Source organism: Thalassophryne amazonica, chromosome 19 (assembly GCF_902500255.1).
Source record: "Thalassophryne amazonica chromosome 19, fThaAma1.1, whole genome shotgun sequence".
Taxonomy (NCBI): domain Eukaryota; kingdom Metazoa; phylum Chordata; class Actinopteri; order Batrachoidiformes; family Batrachoididae; genus Thalassophryne; species Thalassophryne amazonica.
Genome location: NC_047121.1, coordinates 622723 through 643037, shown reverse-complemented (window position 1 = coordinate 643037; position 20315 = coordinate 622723).

The following is a 20315-nucleotide window of genomic DNA, read 5'->3' as shown; positions in this document are numbered from 1 at the left end:
CCTCTGATGGTGCACTGAACCCTAACTCTAACCCTAACCCAAACGCTAACCCGAACCTAACCTCACCCTAACTCTAACTTACCCTAACTCTAACCTAACCCTAACTTCACCTAACCCAAACGCTAACCCAAACCTAACCTCACCCTAACTCTAACTTACCCTAACTCTAACCTAACCCTAACTTCACCTAACCCAAACGCTAAACTAACTTAATGCTAACGTCACCCTAACTATACACTAACGCTAACCCTTAAGGTCCTGTCACACCTTGATGATTTAGCCAGTGTATGCCAACTCTATTAATAAAAATGCCGGCATAAGTACAATAAGTTAAGGGTAAGTTTTTGATAAGTTAAGAGCACATTGACGCAGGTTGAAACACATTGAAGCTCACCGATGTACATCCTGATAAGCTGAGCTCCTCCAAAATTTTTGGAGGAGCTCTGCTTATCAGTGCCAGCATGTGACTCACACGTTCTGCACATGCTGGACATAAGTTGTAGGTACGTTATGTGATTGTTGGCACATGTTTCTTGTAATTTGCTCATAAGTCTAAATTTGTCCATCAATGCTGGCCACTTAGTCATTCACCATCACAGATGGACATGAATCCACATAAAGCTCCTGATTTTTCAAAATGGTGTCTGAAAATACGTTAACTCATGGCTAGAAATGTCATGTTTTAAAGCAAGTCCCTCTGTGATTTTTCTGCTGCAGGTACGTTTCTCATGCCATTGTCATGCTCTGATCACACAGAAGCACTGTCATGATTTAAACTTTTAAAGCACCGTCGCTGTGGTGTGATCATCAGACAACCTAATCGATCAATCAATGAGTGCGGATAACATTCTGATTATTGGTGACTTTAACATTAATATAAATAAGCCTTCTATAATAATAATAATCCAGGAAATCTTGTGCTGTAAAAGGAACCCGAACTACAGGTGGTTGTCCATGAATAAGTGTTGCCACTGTGTCGAACAAGAACTTTGAGTTATGCTTGTTTTTGTTGATCAAATCAGAGTAATGGGTCCACTTTGTAGCCAGTAACGCATGATTATAGTCTAAGATAGCATCACGCCACGCAAGGTGGAATACTTCTAATTTAATAATAATGATTTAGCATTTGTTTGTCCTCATTGAATAAACTTGTTATTAGAAAAAAAAAACTTGTGTAGTTCATGCAGTTTCTCTTTATAAATACATTTGCTGAAGATCTAAGGGTTTAACCCTCTGGGGCCGATGCCGTCGTAGATGACGGCTGAGACCAAGCTTTGCGAAATTATAAATAACTTTTTAATGATATGAGATAGAAACTTACTTTTTTTTGCTGAAAAGTTAACGCCACAGACTTTCGAGCCACCGTCCACCATCTTTGTACTCCTCATAGAAGCTGTGTGATGACGTGAGCAATGTGAGTGTCCAATCGGAATTGGCTCACCATCACATGGTTTTCCAAAATCCAATCGTAGTGCAGATTCACCTCACATGACACACCAAAGATTGTTTTTAGGAGTGATGTGTTACTAGTTTATTATATTTTGCCGTGTGTTTTGAATAAATGTGTGTGGGAAATAATTCCGCTTTACTTATTCTTTTCTTATTTCTGATTGTAAACCTTTATTACACTTATAAAACACAACTATAGCATATATATTTTGAAAGTACAGGTTGTCCTGAAAAAAAAAGAGACATAAACTTGATTGTGGGATGCAGGGAGAGCTGTTAACAGCAATAATAAAACATTTATGCCAGGCGAGTGAACTGTCCAAAAAATGCCCTCGGACCTCATAGGGTTAACCACTGAATCTGAAACATGATGACAGGTGCGTGAAACAATGTGGAATAAGTCTCTTTGCCAAAGGGTGTTCTATGTGACGTCAGTGACCCTATGGCCTTGGCGGAGGTTTGCGCTCTCCGAGTGCTTCTAGTTTACCTGTTGCTCCACTCTCCCCTCAAAAATGTAATGTCAACCCAACATTATGAAAAACCTCTCAAGGACACTCAATTTTCAAGAGTCCACACTTGGTCTCCAAGCATTCCATGTGTGTTGTGATTTAAAACACTCAAGAACAAGGTTGGACCCCACAATGCAAGGCAGCGGACACAGGAGGACTGAAGAACTCAGGGCTTTATTCTACCCAGGTGATTAGGAGAGTTTGAAGTAACACAATCCAATGGCAAAATCTGAAGTGCCAACTACGAGGTCTGTCCATAAAGTAATGGACCTTTTTATTTTTTTCAAAAACTATATGGATTTGAATCACGTGTGATTGCATGAGCCAAGCTTGAACCTTCGTGCGCATGTGTGAGTTTTTCCACGCCTGTCGGTTGCGTCATTCACCTGTGGGCAGGCTTTGAGTGAGCACTGGTCCACCCCTCCTGTCGGATTTCTTTTGTCTGAGAACTTGCTGAGAGACTGCCGCTTTGCTCCATGAAATTTTTTTCAGAAACTGTTAGAGACAGGCAGTTGGAAACCATTCGATAGATTCAGTTGGATATTGGTGAAGATTCTGTCGGCGTCACGCGGATTATGGACTGTTAAAACCTTTTTAAAGATGGCCCACAGTGGCGGAGGGCGCGCGGCGCGCCGAGCGGCCATCGACAGGCTGGAACAACCAGATCATTTCTAAACTGAACGCTGTGTTGATCCGGGACATCATGTGACTACCACAGAAATGGCAAGAGAGCTGGACATAGCACTTTTGCAGCACATTCCATTGTTACAGGAGATTTTGTAATGAAAGACGTGCGGAAGATTTCGCACGTCGGCACGAAGCAGCTCAGGACGCGCAGCAAAAAAACACCTCCGTCTTGAAAGTCTCACAGGACATGTTGGGGCATGCCCAGCTGTTAAACAATTTCTCGGATACTCACTCAACTGAAAAGCCATCAAAAGCCATCTGAATCTTCTGAATGGTTTCCAACATGGAGGTGTTTTTTTTTTTTTTTTTTTGCTGTGTGTCCTGAGCTGCTTCGTGCCGACGAGCGAAATCCTTCGCATGTCTTTCATTACAAAATCTCCTGTAACAGTGGAATGTGCCGCAAAATTGCTATGTCCAGCTCTCCTGCCATTTCTGTGGTAGTCACACGATGTCCCAGATCAGCACAGCCTTCAGTTTAGAAATTATCTGGTCGTTCCAGCCTGTCGATGGCCGCTCGGCGCGCCGCGCGCCCTCCGCTGCTGTGGGCCGTCTTTAAAAAGGTTTTAACAATCCATAATCCGCGTGACGCCGACAGAATCTTCACCGATATCCAACTGAATCTATCGAATGGTTTATAACTGGCTGTCTCTAACAGTTTCTGAAAAAAATTTCATGGAGCAAAGCGGCAGTCTCTCAGCAAGTTCTCAGACAAAAGAAATCTGACGGGAGGGATGGACCAGTGCTCACTCAAAGCCTGCCCACAGGCGAATGACACAACCGACAGGCGTGGAAAAACTCACGCATGCGCACGAAGGTTCAAGCTTGGCTCATGCAATCACACGTGATTCAAATCCATATAGTTTTTGAAAAAAATAAAAAGGTACGTTACTTTATGGACAGACCTCATAAAACAATAATTGCAACAAAAGTCTTTAGTCGAGAAACAAAAATCCAAAGTGATAACTAAAATAGTTAATCCAACAAAAGACTTTTGTCGAGAAACAAAAATCCAGTGATCAAATTCACAAGACAGTCAAAATGAAACAAACACTCAAAATGATGACCCAAAACAATCATCAACACTACGAGAGAGGACGTAACTTAAATAGACTGCATTTATATAGCGCTTTTCCATCTGCATCACGGTGGACAGTTGTAAGGTCATGTGCTTCAAAACACTGTACGTGTTCCCCAGCTGTTTTGGTGTTATGTGGTCATTCATTTTAGCTATTTGTTATGTAATTGTGTATGCAGTTATTGTAGGAATTATTTATATACCTGTCCTGGCTGTGGTCTCTGTGTTTTTAATGTGACACGTCGTGTGCACTGAGCTGTCATTTCCAGCTGTCTGAGTCTCAGCTGAGATGCACCTTGCCATGCTGTGTGCGCTCAGACGTGGCTGACTGGTCCTCATCTGTATGTACATACATATCAGCATTTCATGCAAATGCCCCCCCACATGCCACATGTGTTGCCAGGGGATGGGGGGGCGACACGCGCGATAACATGTACGCCACATGTGTTGAGGGGGGAGCTGACACTCTGGCATGCCACATGTGTGTTGCTTGCTAACGCCACACTCGTGGGATAATTAAACAAATTTCACAGCCAGGTCAAAAGTAGTCGCCAGCTCTCGTTTTTCATGTTGACTGCGGCGAATGGCACCACATTTTCTATGTGCTCCGCAAGTGCTATTGAATGTTCATGCGTGGCAACTGGAATTTGGCCTGCCAAGAGAGGGGTCAAATAGGCACTGACAGGGCATTCGCTGTATTTTGGCCACTTGTGTGTGTGAATGGTTGTAGCAACAGGTGTACGAGGCGGCTCTGATTTTTCACGAATGGCATGCAATTCCTCCTTCATGCATTAGTCGGCTTCAGTCGTGTTATGTGTGAAGGGGTCCTTACAGATGAAGTGTATAGTGGACGTGTCTGGCAGATGTGAACAATGGATTTATTCAGGAAGCCCTCGGTTGTGGTGCATAACATAAGGACAGCTAAATTACAAAAGACTGACAAATGTGTGATGACACCTGTTACTTGACACAGTTTGGACAAAAAAAAAAAAAAATTGTCACATGACCCAAAGTCTGTTGTAGCGTACTTTTATTATTACACTTGTTCTTTTATTATTGCTTTGATTTCTGGGAAAGCTCTGTTTGAATTATTATCATTGTTATGAATGTGGAATTTTTCTGGTATACAAGTGGCACATAGGATCGTGGTCGTAGGATATTGCAGTGAAAGTCAGAGCACGTGTTCACATGAACGCAGTGTGTTAAAAGCATATATCTGCAGTCTGACACATGCTGCCGGCTTCTATTCCGCTCAGACCACAAAGAATGACTGCCATCACTCAGGAACCGAGAACGGAGGGAATGTGCAGCTTTTATCATTTGTGGTTTTCTTCATGCTGCCTCAGTTCAATAAGCCAAGCGTGGGTGGTGCTCTGGTGTCATATCTGGAAGACTCCAAGTGCAACCAGGCTCAGCAATCAGCTGAAGTGCAAAACTATGGGTTAGTCACAGCCCACGGCTGCACTGGCAGCTGCCGCCAGGCCCCGGGCTGCAGCATCAGCTGCCAGTTCGTCAGCCCTGTCGGGAAGCTGGGACTTCACACGCTAAGCTAACAGCAAGCTTTGTGGTAAGCTTTCGGTGTTTGGGGCTGTAGTAGTGAGATTTGCTTTTAATAGAGATCTACTGTGTCCTGAAAATAACACGACTTTAAAAATCCTTCAAAAAGACATGGAGGAATTACAGGAGCTCATGAATATGATGTCTATGGAAGCGGCGTCTTTGACAAAACAAAGCCACATCATCACAGAGCTGCTTGGACAAATCAAACAGCTAAAATGACAGAAACCTGAACAAGAACAGAAAATGTTATATCTGGAAAATCGGGTGTCTGACTTGGAACAGTATTCTCGGATGAACGATGTCAGCATCTCTGGACTAACCATCAAACCAAGGAAAATACAGAGGAACAGGTGATTCCTTCATAGTAAACACACTGACATTAAGAAACCAGATCTGTCTGACTCTGTGCAATTTCAATAAATTGTCTTTTCTGTATTTAAAGTATAGCTCCCTGGGCCATTTGTCCGGGACAGTTACACTAAAGAGCTGGGTCATTACAGGCTGACGATCATGATTATGTTGCCATCACTGAAATAAATACACCTCCAAGACCAGACTTGCAACAAACACTAACTGAAAATGCACAGGATTCTATGCACTGACTGTTCTTCTTGCAGACGCAGCAATGTAAGCATCTGGCTGGTTATGCAGTTGTAAATGGTTGGAAAGTGCTAGACGCAGGAGCTTTACCCGCTGGTCCTGTGTTCTTGCTGCAGGGAAAATAGCAAACATTTATGCTGATTCCAGATATGCATTTGGCCAGCCACAGAGAAATGAGAAGGTTTCTTATTTCCTCTGGAAAACCTATTCAACATCATACTTTGGTAGCTGAACAGCCATTATGTTACCATCACAAACAGCAATTGCCAAATGTGCTGCTCATTCTTCAGGTTCTGATCCCGTTTTAAAGGGAAATGCACTGGAAGACCCAGCTGCCACACAAGCAGTGCCTTCCTCTTCCCCCATGGAGCCGCAGCCGTGTTCTGTCCACACTACATGCAGATCCAAAAGATGTTCCTTCTTTTTATGATGTCATGGAAATGCAAGACTGCATTGACAATCACTATAGTGCCATGAGGGTGTGCACATGACTCGAAGTCTTGTGGCTTCAACCTGATGGTCATCCTGTCTGCCCATGTTCTGTACTACTCCATGTGTTGGCCCATGTTGCACACAGATGTTCACATGTAGGAATGGGGGGTGGGGGGGGGAGTGAGATAATTCCTTCGCAATGAATTCATTTGCAATAATTTGCGTGAGGCATCTCAAAAGCTTCACAAACACTTGTAGAAAGATGCATGACATGCCAACAAAACAGAAAAAGTATGATTGCTTGGAACCAACCATCGGGTCCTTTTATAAACATACGAGGTCTGTTAGAAAAGTATCCGACCTTTTTATTTTTTTCAAAAACCATATGGATTTGAATCACATGTGATTGCATCAGCCAAGCTTGAATCTTCGTGCACATGCGTGAGTTTTTTCACGCCTGTCGGTTGCGTCATTAGCCTGTGAGCAGGCTTTGTGTGAGCAGTGGTCCACCCCTCTCGTTGTTTTTTTATTGCGAATAAATGTCTGAACGATTCGGAGCTTTGCTGTATCAAATTTTTTCCAGAAACTGTGAGAGACCTCCAGGTGGACACCGTTCGGAAAATTAATATGGCTTTCAGGGACGATTTTATGGGGATTACACAGATTAAGGAGTGATCCAGACGGTTTAAAGACCGCCCACAACTGCTGAGAGCGCGCCGCGCTCCGAGCGCCGATCGACAGGTTCACACCTTGCTGAAACAATCAGATCATTTCCAACGTGAAGCCTTTGTTGATCCAGGACGTCGTCTGACTTTCACAAAAAGGCAGAAGGCGTGGACATCAGCACTTTTTTGGCACATTCCACTGTTACAGGAGTGTTTTCATGGAAAGAAAAGCGGAGGGACGCGCCACGGAGCCATTCATTACGCGGCACAAAACCACCTCCGTGTTGGTCTCACAGGACGGCTTTCAGGTGGATTTCAGACGGCTGTCGGTTGCTTTTCAGTCGTGTGATTATCCGAGAAATTGAGCATGAGCTGGACATGCCCCAACATGTCCTGTGAGGCTTCATCACGGCATTGCTTTGTGCCATGCGGCTCCACCACGACGCGTGGAATTCCGCTCCTCTTTCCATGACAAAAACTCCTGTAACAGTGGAATGTGCTGTTCATTTCTAAACTGGATGCTGTCTTGATCCGGTATGTCGTCTGACTAGCACAGGAATTGTGAAAAGACGTGGACATCAGCACTTTTTCGGCACATTGAGACAGACGTGCGGAGGAGTTCCGCGCGTCGTGGTGGAGCCGCATGGCGCAAAGCAACACAATCTAATTATGACGACATTCAATTAACAATGATTATATGATGTTCTAATAGTTTGGTTTCGTAGCGGGAGTTTTGGAATAAAATTCGTCCTAATTTAACATGTAGTTTACTTTCGTATTTGTCAACCTGAGAGAGAGTTAATGATTTTGAATAGAGTTAAATAAAGCCACTCTGTTTATCTGACAACATAGCCCAGAGTCTTACTTTGTGCCGTCTCCGTGAGGTCCGATGCTGGAATCGTCTGGTTCAGTCGACGCTCTGTCCACCACACAGCTTCGTCAGGGACCTTGACAAAGGCTCTGCTGGTCCGACCCGCTCAGTCTCATCAGCAGCGGGGATCAATTCTGTTATTGCTGTGATTTTGCGGTGGCAGTTCAAGTCGATTTGGACGTCTCAGCTGACCTGGATGTTTTTCTTCTGCAGCACTCTAGTGTATGGCTCATCAGAATAAAAGTTTGAGCGTCTTTATTCTCTATCAAAAATCAAAAATTCGTCTTTCGTCGTCGTCTTTTGGAAACTTGGTCGAATCAGAATTCAATGTAAAAATAGCTGACTTTAGAAGAAAAGGTTCGTGAAAGGAATTTGGAGTTTAAAAAAGAAAAAAAGGTTTTAATCTGAAAATTCGACAAGGGAAGTTAAATGCGCCCAGCGCATTTAACTTGACAAAGGTTGCAAAATTTATCTGTCGGAAAAACAAAGTAAATTCTTGTCAGTATGCCAAACAAGAATTAGTCTTAAGTAGCACATGGCTTCAGACAAAGGGTCATAAAATCTGGACGGCGAGGCGCGTCCTTAAACCCAAGGAAAAGAAGAGAGAACGGTAAGGAGCGTAAGAGGTAAGCGTAAGAGAGCGAATTCCCGGGCGCGAGCTCTTTTTAAAAGGGTTAATAAGCTCCACCCCCAAGAACTCTGGGTAACGTCGTTTCTGGAGTTCCTTTGTCTAGTTTTTATATATATAAATCAGCGAGGTTCCAACATTCCGCTTTGAAACCAAACCAAGTCCTGCAGAATAAATCTTGTAACTGGTTTACCTGGAATTATAAACCACACGGTTCTGGGACCTATTTTATTTCTTTTGTATATCATCCCTCTTGGCAAGTTGATCCAGCAGTTTTGTGACGTATCCTATCATCTCTATGCTGATGACCTGCAGCTGTACTGCTCCTTTAAAACAACTGAGACCCAGAAACTCAATTCTTTAACCAGTTGTCTCACCAAAGTTAAGGAATGGCTCAGTGAAAACAGCTTGCAGCTGAACTCTGATAAGACTGAAACATCGATTGTTGCTCCGGCTAGTGCCGTGCCTGCTATTAGGCTGCACCTTGGTGAACTGAATAGTTCAGTTAAGGGCAGCCTGCGCAATCTTGGCATTATCTTGGATAAAGTGATGTCTCTGGAACATCATACGAAACAGTTAGTTAGGAATTGTTTTTTCCAGATCCGGAATATCTCTAAACTTCGAAAAATGGTGTCTTTTCAATCAACTCAATCAACTTTCTTCTTATATAGCGCCAAATCACAACAAACAGTTGTCCCAAGGCGCTAATCATCTCTAACTCTTTTGAAGAGTTAGAGATGATTGTACATGCTTTTATATCTTTGCGACTGGATTACTGTAACAGCCTGTTCACGTGTCTTAATAAGAAAGAACTGGCTCGTTTGCAGGTTGTGCAAAACTCCGCTGCACGGCTTCTGACCTGCACCCACAGGAGAGCCCATATTAGCCCAATACTCAAGTCCCTGCATTGGCTCCCTGTCTCGTTTAGGACAAATTATAAGTTCCTGGTGCTTACATTTAGAGCTCTGCATGGGCAGGCTCCGGAATACATCAAGGAACTGATCCAACCGTATGTGTCCACCAGGGGCCTGAGGTCCTCCAACCTGAACCTGCTGATGGTTCCCCGTACCTGTTTTAAAACTCAAGGGGACAGATCTTTTAAAGCCGTGGCACCGCGCCTTTGGAATGAGCTTCCCTGCTCCCTTCGCTCGATAGACTCTGTCGATGTTTTTAAAAAGCAACTTAAGACTCACCTTTTTAAAATAGCATTTTAGCTTGATTTTCTTTTAAATGTTTGTATGTGTTATTTTGTATTTATTGATTTTATCATGTGAAGCACTTTGTGACCCTGGTCTGTGAAAAGTGCTATATAAATAAAGTTTACTTACTTACTTACTTACTTACTTACACACACACATATATACACACACACACACACACACACACACACACACACACACACATATATATATATATATATATATATATATATATATATATATGCTGCAGCTAGAGTACTGACGGGGACTAGAAGGAGAGAGCATATCTCACCCATATTGGCCTCTCTTCATTGGCTTCCTGTTAATTCTAGAATAGAATTTAAAATTCTTCTTCTTACTTATAAGGTTTTGAATAATCAGGTCCCATCTTGTCTTAGGGACCTCGTAGTACCATATCACCCCAATAGAGCGCTTCGCTCTCAGACTGCAGGCTTACTTGTAGTTCCTAGGGTTTGTAAGAGTAGAATGGGAGGCAGAGCCTTCAGCTTTCAGGCTCCTCTCCTGTGGAACCAGCTCCCAATTCAGATCAGGGAGACAGACACCCTCTCTACTTTTAAGATTAGGCTTAAAACTTTCCTTTTTGCTAAAGCTTATAGTTAGGGCTGGATCAGGTGACCCTGAACCATCCCTTAGTTATGCTGCTATAGACGTAGACTGCTGGGGGGTTCCCATGATGCACTGTTTCTTTCTCTTTTTGCTCTGTATGCACCACTCTGCATTTAATCATTAGTGATTGATCTCTGCTCCCCTCCACAGCATGTCTTTTTCCTGGTTCTCTCCCTCAGCCCCAACCAGTCCCAGCAGAAGACTGCCCCTCCCTGAGCCTGGTTCTGCTGGAGGTTTCTTCCTGTTAAAAGGGAGTTTTTCCTTCCCACTTTTATATATATATATATATATATATATATATATATATATATATATATATATATATATCAAAGAGAACGCATTAAGTAAACATTTCCCAATGAGCAAAGTATAACACAAATATAAAACTTTCATGCATGCATAAAGAAAAGAGTGACATGTTTACTTTTCTTCTTTTTTTTTTTGTTCTTTTGTCACGACAACACAATGAATTTTCCTTTCTTTAAAATGTAGTCAGACGATTAAAGTTTGCAGGATGTCCATAACCTGCCCTTTCCAAATCGTTCCACAGGGGTCGCTCTTGTTCCATGGTCAGAAATGGCATTTATCTAATTGTGATATAAAATTTGTAATTTTGGGTCAATTTCAACCACAAAACCTTTGAAATGATTGTCCCATTGAGGGTAATCTTTAAGTGAGCTGTTTTCTTTTGGGTTTAGTGTGGAAAACCTCTTTTTCAGGATTTTTTGTTGAGAAAGGTGTCTTTCTGTGAAGGCCTTTTTTATGTGAGAGGGGAGTTGAGTCACATCTGGTCTGGAGTGCTGATAAGCATTCACGGCTCCTTGTGGAATGCTTTCTTGGTGATCTTAAATCCTTAAAGTGTTGGGGGTTTGTTGACAGATCCAAGCCGTGCCGGGCTTAAAAGTCTCTTCTTTGACACCTGGAGATATACCAGGCCTTGTTGTATGGAGCTTATGTTTGTTTAAAGGAATTCAAGGGCCCCATATTAATGCAAGCTGAAGATGGTGGTTGTTTGATCACAGCTTTCCGCTACATTCCCCCACTCGATTCGACTTTGGGTCTCCAAAGGAAGGCTGTGATGGTTGGTGGGTGATGTCTTCCACTGGTGGTGAGGCTGAGGAGGGTTAGTGTCAGACTAGCAGAGTGGTTACTACATGCTAAAGTGGTCCAACTGTGGTACTACATCCTACATTTGCCTAATTATTTACATTATTCACCACTGGTTTGGCTAATCCAAATCAGTTCAGATACCTGGTCGGTTTCGGATTCTTGGTCCAAATTTGGGTTAGCTTCAATATCTTGAGACGGTTCGGCCGCATGTCGTTTTCTTCGGGCTAGTCTGGCAAGGGCTCGAGAACACCTGGTTATACCATTCTGAAGAGTATTGGCATATCTGCGCGCCCATAGAGCTAAGCCGAGGGTGGTCAAGTAACCGACGATTGTGGCTACAAACAACAATGTGTCAGGTGTAGACCAAGCATACGATAGGGCTTGGTAGGGTTTGAGATCTTGATTTTGAATCTATTTCAATGTTTTATCTATTGGGGCCACGTCGATGACTTGAGAGCCCTCCTACTGGATTTTCTCCAGAGTCTATTGGTCTATTTCGATAGCGGTTTGATTGTAAAAGTCGGACACTTCGATGGCTCCTTCGTATTGGTCAGGATGCAGGCGATAGAGAGATACCTCACCAATACAGAGCAGGGTGTTTTCGGGTACCATGACTCACAAGGTTTTACGCGGAAGTTCGATGCGAGTTAACGTGTCATGACGGTCGTACACTAGCAGGGCTGATTTTTCGGGGGTGTTGACGAACCAGCATTCCTACTATTTCTACCTGAGTGTCCGTGACTTGGCGGAATGGCGTGATGGTCGTTGGACAACGATTTGTCCCAGTGAGTGTTTTGAGACCGCAGATGCCGGCAGTGTCATCTCGGATGAACGGTTTGCAAGTGGTGTGTGGATCTTAAGGTGATTGTCTCCTTGCCAGAGACCTACGTTCATGACACTTTGAGCCTATAGATGTTTTCTGTAGTGACAATCGGTAAGTTAATTAGAAACGCCATTTCAAGATCCTCCGGGTCTACATAGATTGGGATTGAGCTTCCCAATGCGTACGCGAGGTGAGCTTGTAATGGCATAACTAGACTATGAGTTGCGGACTCGAGAATTTGGTGGACCAGGGTTAAAGGGACAATGTAGGGTGGAATCCTACCGATGGCGAGGCTGTCAATGGAAGATCCGACGTCCCTGGTCATGTCTGCCATGAGCATATTCAACATCTGTGTGTGTTGCATAGTGTTCCTGAAACACTGACGTTAGATGGTCAATTATGCCCACGGTCTTTTTGAGCATGTTGGTATGGGTGTTAAGGATTACCACGGTGTCTCGTACAGTTTGTCCGATGGTCTCAAGACCCTCTCTCTGCGTGTTAAGCTGAGCCTGTATTTCAGGGATTACCTCTTGGAGCTCGCTAATGTGTCTCTTTACTGTTGATAGTGTGACGGTGTTAACTGCTGATAAGCCAAAACTGAAGAGGGATCCTACAGCTGAGGCTGCCATTAGCAGACCTCCAATAAACCTCTTCTCTCTTTTGTTGAGTCCACTCAGTTCTGCCTGTGTTACTGTGAACTTCTCCATCTGGCGTAGCATGTGGACTATGTCTGCCTCAGCGTGCTTCAGGACAGACTTGGTCCACCAGCTACCTGCCCAGGAGACCAGGTTCACTGTACTGCTGGTGAAGTTGGCCCTGTACACTTCTGTGGGGTCGAGTCTGACGAACACCCTCTGTGTGTGCAGGCGGCAGTTTGTTATCAATAAGCCGGGCTGGTCCTTCAGGACGATGCCCGATTCTGGTCCAAATTCAACCACGTCTGGGGAGCTGTTGGCGACGGTTGTGCTGAAGAGCAGCAGGGTCACGAGCCAGGTCATCCTGGCAAACACAACAAGCATGGTTAGAAATTTGTCTTAAAGTGGTCAGAGATTTTCTTTTGCTTTTCTGGCTTATAGCACAGAGCTTAAGCTATCTGACTGATTCTTAAATAGAGTGTTAGGCTGTCGCCTCTTTTTCTTTTTGATGTTAAGGACGGAATTCACGTGGTGGTTCACCCCCACTACGGTGGTGTTGGTGAGATCACCTGAGTTGTTTTATTTGTTCTGTTGGAAGTTAAAGTGATTTTTTTAATTTGTCTCGATCGGTATGATTTTCAGGCTCCTCTCCTGTGGAACCAGCTCCCAATTCAGATCAGGGAGACAGACACCCTCTCTACTTTTAAGATTAGGCTTAAAACTTTCCTTTTTGCTAAAGTTTATAGTTAGGGCTGGATCAGGTGACCCTGAACCATCCCTTAGTTATGCTGCTATAGACTTAGACTGCTGGGGGGTTCCCATGATGCACTGTTTCTTTCTCTTTTTGCTCTGTATGCACCACTCTGCATTTAATCATTAGTGATTGATCTCTGCTCCCCTCCACAGCATGTCTTTTTCTTGGTTCTCTCCCTCAGCCCCAACCAGTCCCAGCAGAAGACTGCCCCTCCCTGAGCCTGGTTCTGCTGGAGGTTTCTTCCTGTTAAAAGGGAGTTTTTCCTTCCCACTGTCGCCAAGTGCTTGCTCACAGGGGGTCGTTTTGACCGTTGGGGTTTTTACGTAATTATTGTATGGCCTTGCCTTGCAATATAAAGCGCCTTGGGGCAACTGTTTGTTGTGATTTGGCGCTATATAAATAAAATTGATGATGATGATGATTGTTTGGGATGCGGCAGGTGTCGATATTCCTTCTTTGCATCCTCTCGACCTAGTGAGTTGTTTTAAGTTCTATTGGCGACGGTGACGTCCCCGGCGAGTCCCATGGGGTTTTTGTGAGGCTTAATTTGGTTGCAGTGTACCCACTTGAAAACTGGTTCTCTTTGACCCTTGCTGACCTTAATTTGGTATACGACAGCGGAGAGTTTGTCAGTCACCAAATACGGTCCAGTCCAATGGGGTAGCAAATTCCGAGTTAACCTGGTTGTTTTCTGGCTGGGTTGCCCGAATGAGTAGTACCACACCTTGCCCCCACTTGTATCTCATGGTGGGACGCCTTCTGGTCATAGTAGGCTTTTCGGCCTTCTGCGCTTTTGTTCAAGTGTTTCTGAGCCAAGGAGAAGATCGCTTTCAGATATTCAGTCAGGTCGGTCATGTATTGTTGAGCTGTATACGCTGTCGCAATGTTTGCCTCACCTGGCTGATACAGCAGGTGGAGGGGGAGCGTCATTTGACGGACTGTCATCATTTGAAAAGGGGAGAACCCCGCCGATTCGTGAGGGGTTGCCCGGATGGCCATGAGGACCAGGGGAAGTTTCACATCCCAGTCTCTGTGGTTGTCTGCCACATATTTGCGCAGGATGGTCACCACAGTTCGGTTGGCCCTTTCCACCTGTCCTGACAACTGAGGGTGGTGGCTGCTGTGGAAGTTTGCCTTTACCCCCAGCACTTGCCAGAGCTGTTGCATGACTTCACTGGTGAAGTGGGTGCCTCTATCCGAGTTTATGCGGATAGGTAGTCCAAATCGCAAGAAGATGTGATTCATCAACAAATAGGCTTTCGTCAAGGCTGTATCGGTCGGAGCCGGTAGACATTCCAACCATTTGGTGAAGTCACATGTGACAGTGAGGAAATATTTGTTTCCTCTTGCAGACTTCGTGAGGGGTCCTACCCAGTCAATTTGTAGATCTGACCAAGGGAAGGAAATACCTTTTTGTAAGGGAGCTCTGTGAATCGGGTTCACAGGTTGGAATTGGCAACAGACCAAGCAGCCTTTGATGTAATCGCTTATGTCCTTCTGCATTTTTGGCCAATATGCCACCTGTCGTATCGCATTGTATGTTGCTTTCGTTCCTCTGTGACCTGTGCATGCTGAATCGTGTCCGTGCATCAACATCACCCCCCGGTGGTTGCGAGGAACCACTAACGCAGGTGAAGAGAGATCCTCAGAAGCATAGAACAAGATGCCATGGAGCACTTGTAGGTTATGGTACAGCTGTTTTAAGTCAGGGACGGAAGCAAAATCATCCTCGGTGAGTGGGTGAACCTGAGGATTAGTGAGGTGTAACACCATTTTGTTTATGGCCGGATCCAGAGCCTGGAGTGAAGCCAGGTCGGGGTCGGAGAAAGCTGGAGCGACCGAGGCTGTTGTGGGGACAGGGGCTGTGGCAGGGTCTGCAGCAGCAGTCCTGGCACGAGTCACCACTGATACAGCATGGGTGGGTGGGTGGGGCAAAAGTGCCTCATCGAATGCCCACGGCGTGCCGTCCAGAGCGCCTTGCTTGACTAGTGTGTCGGCCAAGTCATTAAATTCTTTGTCTTGGCCTGGTGTGTGGGAGTGGCCTCTGACCTTTTTCCAGTGTATCTGGAGGTCATGCGTGGTTATGAGGTGATCACAAGCAGCAAACAGCTCTTTGTGTTTGACCAATTTCTTGTTGGAGGTCATGAAACCATTGCGTTTCCAGCAGGGTAGATGGCACAAGAAGCTAAGGTGTGCATAGTTTGAATCTGTGCATAGCACAAATGTTTTGACATTTTGCGCCACAGCTAACTGGCATGTTATGAGTATGCCCGCAATTTCGGCATACTGAGAGGACTGTGGTCCCAGCTGGAATTTTTGTGGCTCATGTGCTGTGTTGTCAATCCACGCAACCCCCACTCTTGCCCAGGCGACTGTTTCATGGTGAAATGAGCAGCCGTCCATATACGCAGTGATCATGCCTTGGCAGGCATTGTGGTTGAAGTAGTGGTGATTAGTGGAGTCAGGTGGTGACACGTCTTTGTTAAACGGGTTTGCAGCCGGTGTGTCTTTGGTGCAGCACTGGCAAGCAGCTAACCCTGTGCTTAGGGGAGTTTTGTGGCCTTGTGCGTACCGCACCTCCATTTCAAAGCTTTACAGTGCCATCAACCACGGGGCAACTCGTGAGTTGGATACTACACCTTCTCGCAGTCTTTGACTGTTAAGGAATGTCACTGGTTGATGATTGGTTTCTACAATGACTTTTTGTCCGTCCAGGTAGTTGGCGAAATGCTTCACAGCCCAGACTGTTGCTAGTAGGGCTTTTTCACTGTCACTGAATTTAAGTTCTGGCGGTTGTAGCGTTTTGCTCGTGTATGCGACCACTCGCCTATCTTTGTCGTACATCTGGTACAGTCCCGCGCTTAGGCATTGATTGGAGAATCCCACCTCTAGGAGGAATTCTTTGCTACAATCAGGGTATGCTAGGCATGGGGCTGAGCAGAGTTTGTCTTTCAGAGCCTGCATGGCCTGTTCTTGGGGTTCACCCCATAGGAATGGTGTATCATTTTTGAGCAGGTCTCTCAATGGTTTTGCCAAATCTGCATAGTTTTCAATGAACTGGCGGGAGTAATTGCACACTCCCAGAAAGCTGCGCAGTTCTGTTATGTTTGTAGGCGTTTTGATGTTGGTGATGCCTTGGACTCATCCAACTTGTGGTTGCACTCCGTCTGGTCCGACAAGGAGGCCCACATAGTCGACCTTGGTCCGATACCATTGACACTTTGAAAGTGAGATTTTTGCACCAGTATTCGTGAGTTGGCTCAGGATGTGGTCTATCTCGTCCAAATGTGTGTCTAATGTTGGGTTTCACATTTGGACATTGTCAACATAGATAAGGGTGCCTCGCTCGTTTGCATCGGGGCACACCTTGTTCAAGAAGATGTTAAATTCTGCAGGTGAGTTGGCATAGCCAAATGGACACCTGGTGAAAGTGTACTGGCGGTTGGCGAAGGTGAATGCCAGTTTATGTTGATCATCTTCATGGACAGGGATTGTCCAGAACCCAGAGGTCACATCAAGCGTGGAAAAATATTCTGCGTCTTTTACCTTAGGAAGTTCCTGCTCTAACCGAGTCACTGGCCATCGAGATAGCGACACCTGTTGGTTGAGTTTGCGGTAATCGATGGTAAGTCTCCACTTACCATTTGGTTTGATTACTGGCCATACAGGGGCTGAATAGGTGCTGTTGCACGGTCTTATGATCCCTTTTTCCAATAGGTCATCTATGATTTCCTGTACAGGTTCATAGGATGCTAGAGGAATTTTGTACTGTCGCACGAAGGTGGGCGGTGCATTTGGAGGAGTTGGAATGCGCACAGAGTGGATGTGGGTGAGCCCACAATCCAACGAATCAGTAGCAAAGGACGCTCGGTATTTATAGAGTAGGTCTCTTAGACGTCCTTGTTCCTCATCATTCTTTAAGGCATCTGCTGTTGCTACGACTTGTTCTATCTGAGATGCAAATTCAGAATCAGAACCTGGGTTAAGGTTCAGAACTGGTTCAGTGTCATTTCCAGCACTCGTTTTGTTTTTAGAATTGACCGTGAGGACCGTAAGGGTCTGGAGGACCATGTGGTCAGGATCATCAAGGTCTATTCTGCTGACAGTGTCTTCCTCGGAGATGTTTGCTGGAAATACAGTGATCGCTCCTGAGGGTTTTGAAAAGGCAACCCCCCCCATTGTGAACAGGGAAGAAGCGATGGAGGGACTTGGCCAAGAACTGGGATGTTCAGCTGAAAGTCCTGGAATTCAGTGCTGATTAACCAATCCAGTGGGGTGGCTTTGGGAATCAGAATGGCTTTGCCAGTGTCGTTATGCACCATCAAGCGAGTTGTCCGACTTCCTAGACTCAGAAGTGGAGTAGCTTCCAGAGATAGTCCCAGTTTGATGAAGAGCGGGGATGGCTGGAAGACTGCCTGTGAGTGTCGGAGCCATTGTCCTGGGCGTATCACGAGGTGGAGTGGTGCATTTTTCAGGTTGGCGGGTATCGTGATGTGACCATCACTCACTACCTGACATGCATCAGGGATCAATTGTCCAGACCTTAGATACTCCGGATCGGAGTAAACGGGGTCATTGCACGCTCTGGTTACGGACCAGAGGACCTGATTGACTCTGTTAACCTGCACCTCCAAGGAGGTCACCTCCTATATAGACAAAGTGTGGTAAGTTTGGTATGACTAAGAATGAGTGGTTCAATTCTCGTCGGTTCCAATGCATTCTGAGTGTGCAGATTCCAGCTGCCTTGAGTATGGTCTGGGGTAGAGGGTCCTTTGGAAAGCGTAAAGATTTTTCCACATATAAAATGTCTGTATTGGGTTTGCTCAATGAGTCAAACAGACTTTGACTAATAACTGATCTTTCAGCCCAAAGAGCCAGAGCTACGTCAGCAGTGTGTGTGTTTTCCAAATGGAGACCATCTACTACCAGAGGGCAGTACTCACTCGCATTAGTGTCCTCTGACAGCTTAGAGAGGAAAGTGTCCTTCTCGGCCAGCAGTGCATCTGGGGACATGAAGCGTTCCGCGGGTCTACAGCAGATGGAATGTCCGCTGTGACCATGTCGCATGGAAGTTCTGCATCATTTTGGATCTCAATGGCATAACATTGGGGCTTGGCCGGTTGAGTCACCTCAGGTGGGTGAGGGTGACGGACCTGTGCCCACAGTTTTAACCATTTGAAATCGATGAGGGGTTCAAACCGGTTGAGAAAATCTTTCCCTATGAGGAAGGGAATGGTGTCAAGTGCGGATATGTACACGGGGTGTACCAGACTCATGGGTCCAACAGTGATGTTGACCAGAGCCATTGAGGACAAAGTTGTTCATGTAGGGCTGGATCTCCAACGAACACGGCGATAGTTTGAGGCTTCTGTTGGCCTGCCGTGCTGCTACCTGCAGTTGTTTAAACAGTGAAGTAGACATCAAGGTGACATCTGTAGCGGTGTCCAGAAGAGCCTCATGTCTTAGTGAGTTTTCCAGAATTAGGGACAAATAGAATTTCTTTGTAATCCCCTTCTCAGAGAGGTTGCCTAAGAATTTCCATACGGGTGGTTGTGCAGTTATAATGGACGCTGGATCAGTGCATGATCTCTGGTCCTGATCAACCTGGACTACCAAGATGGCACCGGGAGGACCAGACTTGGTCTCTCCTGGTTCTTGATCCCCATCTGAAAGGTACAGCGTCTCAGGATGTGGATCCTGAGATGGTGACGCTAACGGGTTGTCTACACTCCGGTATAGGTCTTCCTCAGACGCCTCTGGTGGAGTTTGTGAAGACACCGGGTGGGTGGTTGGAGCTATACGGTTTACACACAGCACGTTAGCTTTCTTTTTGGCCTTTTCGTCCTCAAATTCCTGGAGGAGGCCTTTCATGATCTTCCGGATTTCTTGGTGGAGACTTGAGTCTACATACATTGGACAGGTCTCTTTCTCGGAAGTCTCGATTCCAAGTGCTCTTATTATTGCATCCAGGTGGTCCCTGATGTGGGTGTCTGGAACCCTGCCATCCTTGGGATCGGTCACCTGGGTATCCACGTTTGTCATCGGGGTGATCTTCCCATGTGGTGGGCTTCTCCCACTGTCTGGGTTTGAACTTATTTCCCCGATTTTCAGCATTTTCGGAGCCCTCTCTGGTTCCAAAGTCACTTTGGTTTTGTGGGGACCACTGCGGTTTTGCTCGTGGTCCTTGGGTCGGCTTCTAACAGATGGTTTCTTCTGTCGAGAGGAGGTCGTGGCAGAGCCAGTATAAAGATTAAATGACCCCCCGGAGGTGCTTTCAAGCTCGAGGGTAGGCCTAGGTGCTTCAAGGCTGAGGATCATTTTGTCCTCGGATTTACCCTCTCTCCTAATTTGTTTAGCAAAACCTTTCGCAGCAAGGTCACGCAGGTACTGTATGGGAGCCTCATTGGGATCTCCCAGGATTCCCAGATGATGACCCGTGTTAGGGTGGAGGTTCTCAAGGAACAAGGTTTTAAAATTAAGGACCTCTGCCATACCTGGTTCATTTCGGGTGCCGAAATAGGTACAGAGAAGCCTGTTGTAATATTGTTGGGGCGGTTCACGCCTGCCTTGTTTGACAGCCATAGCGGCGGCTAGGCCTGTCCGAACGGAGTGATCTGAATATTCTTTTTCTAATGCTAAGCTAAGTTTAGCAAAGTCTTGTCGTACCTCAGCAGGTTGACGCTCAACGAAC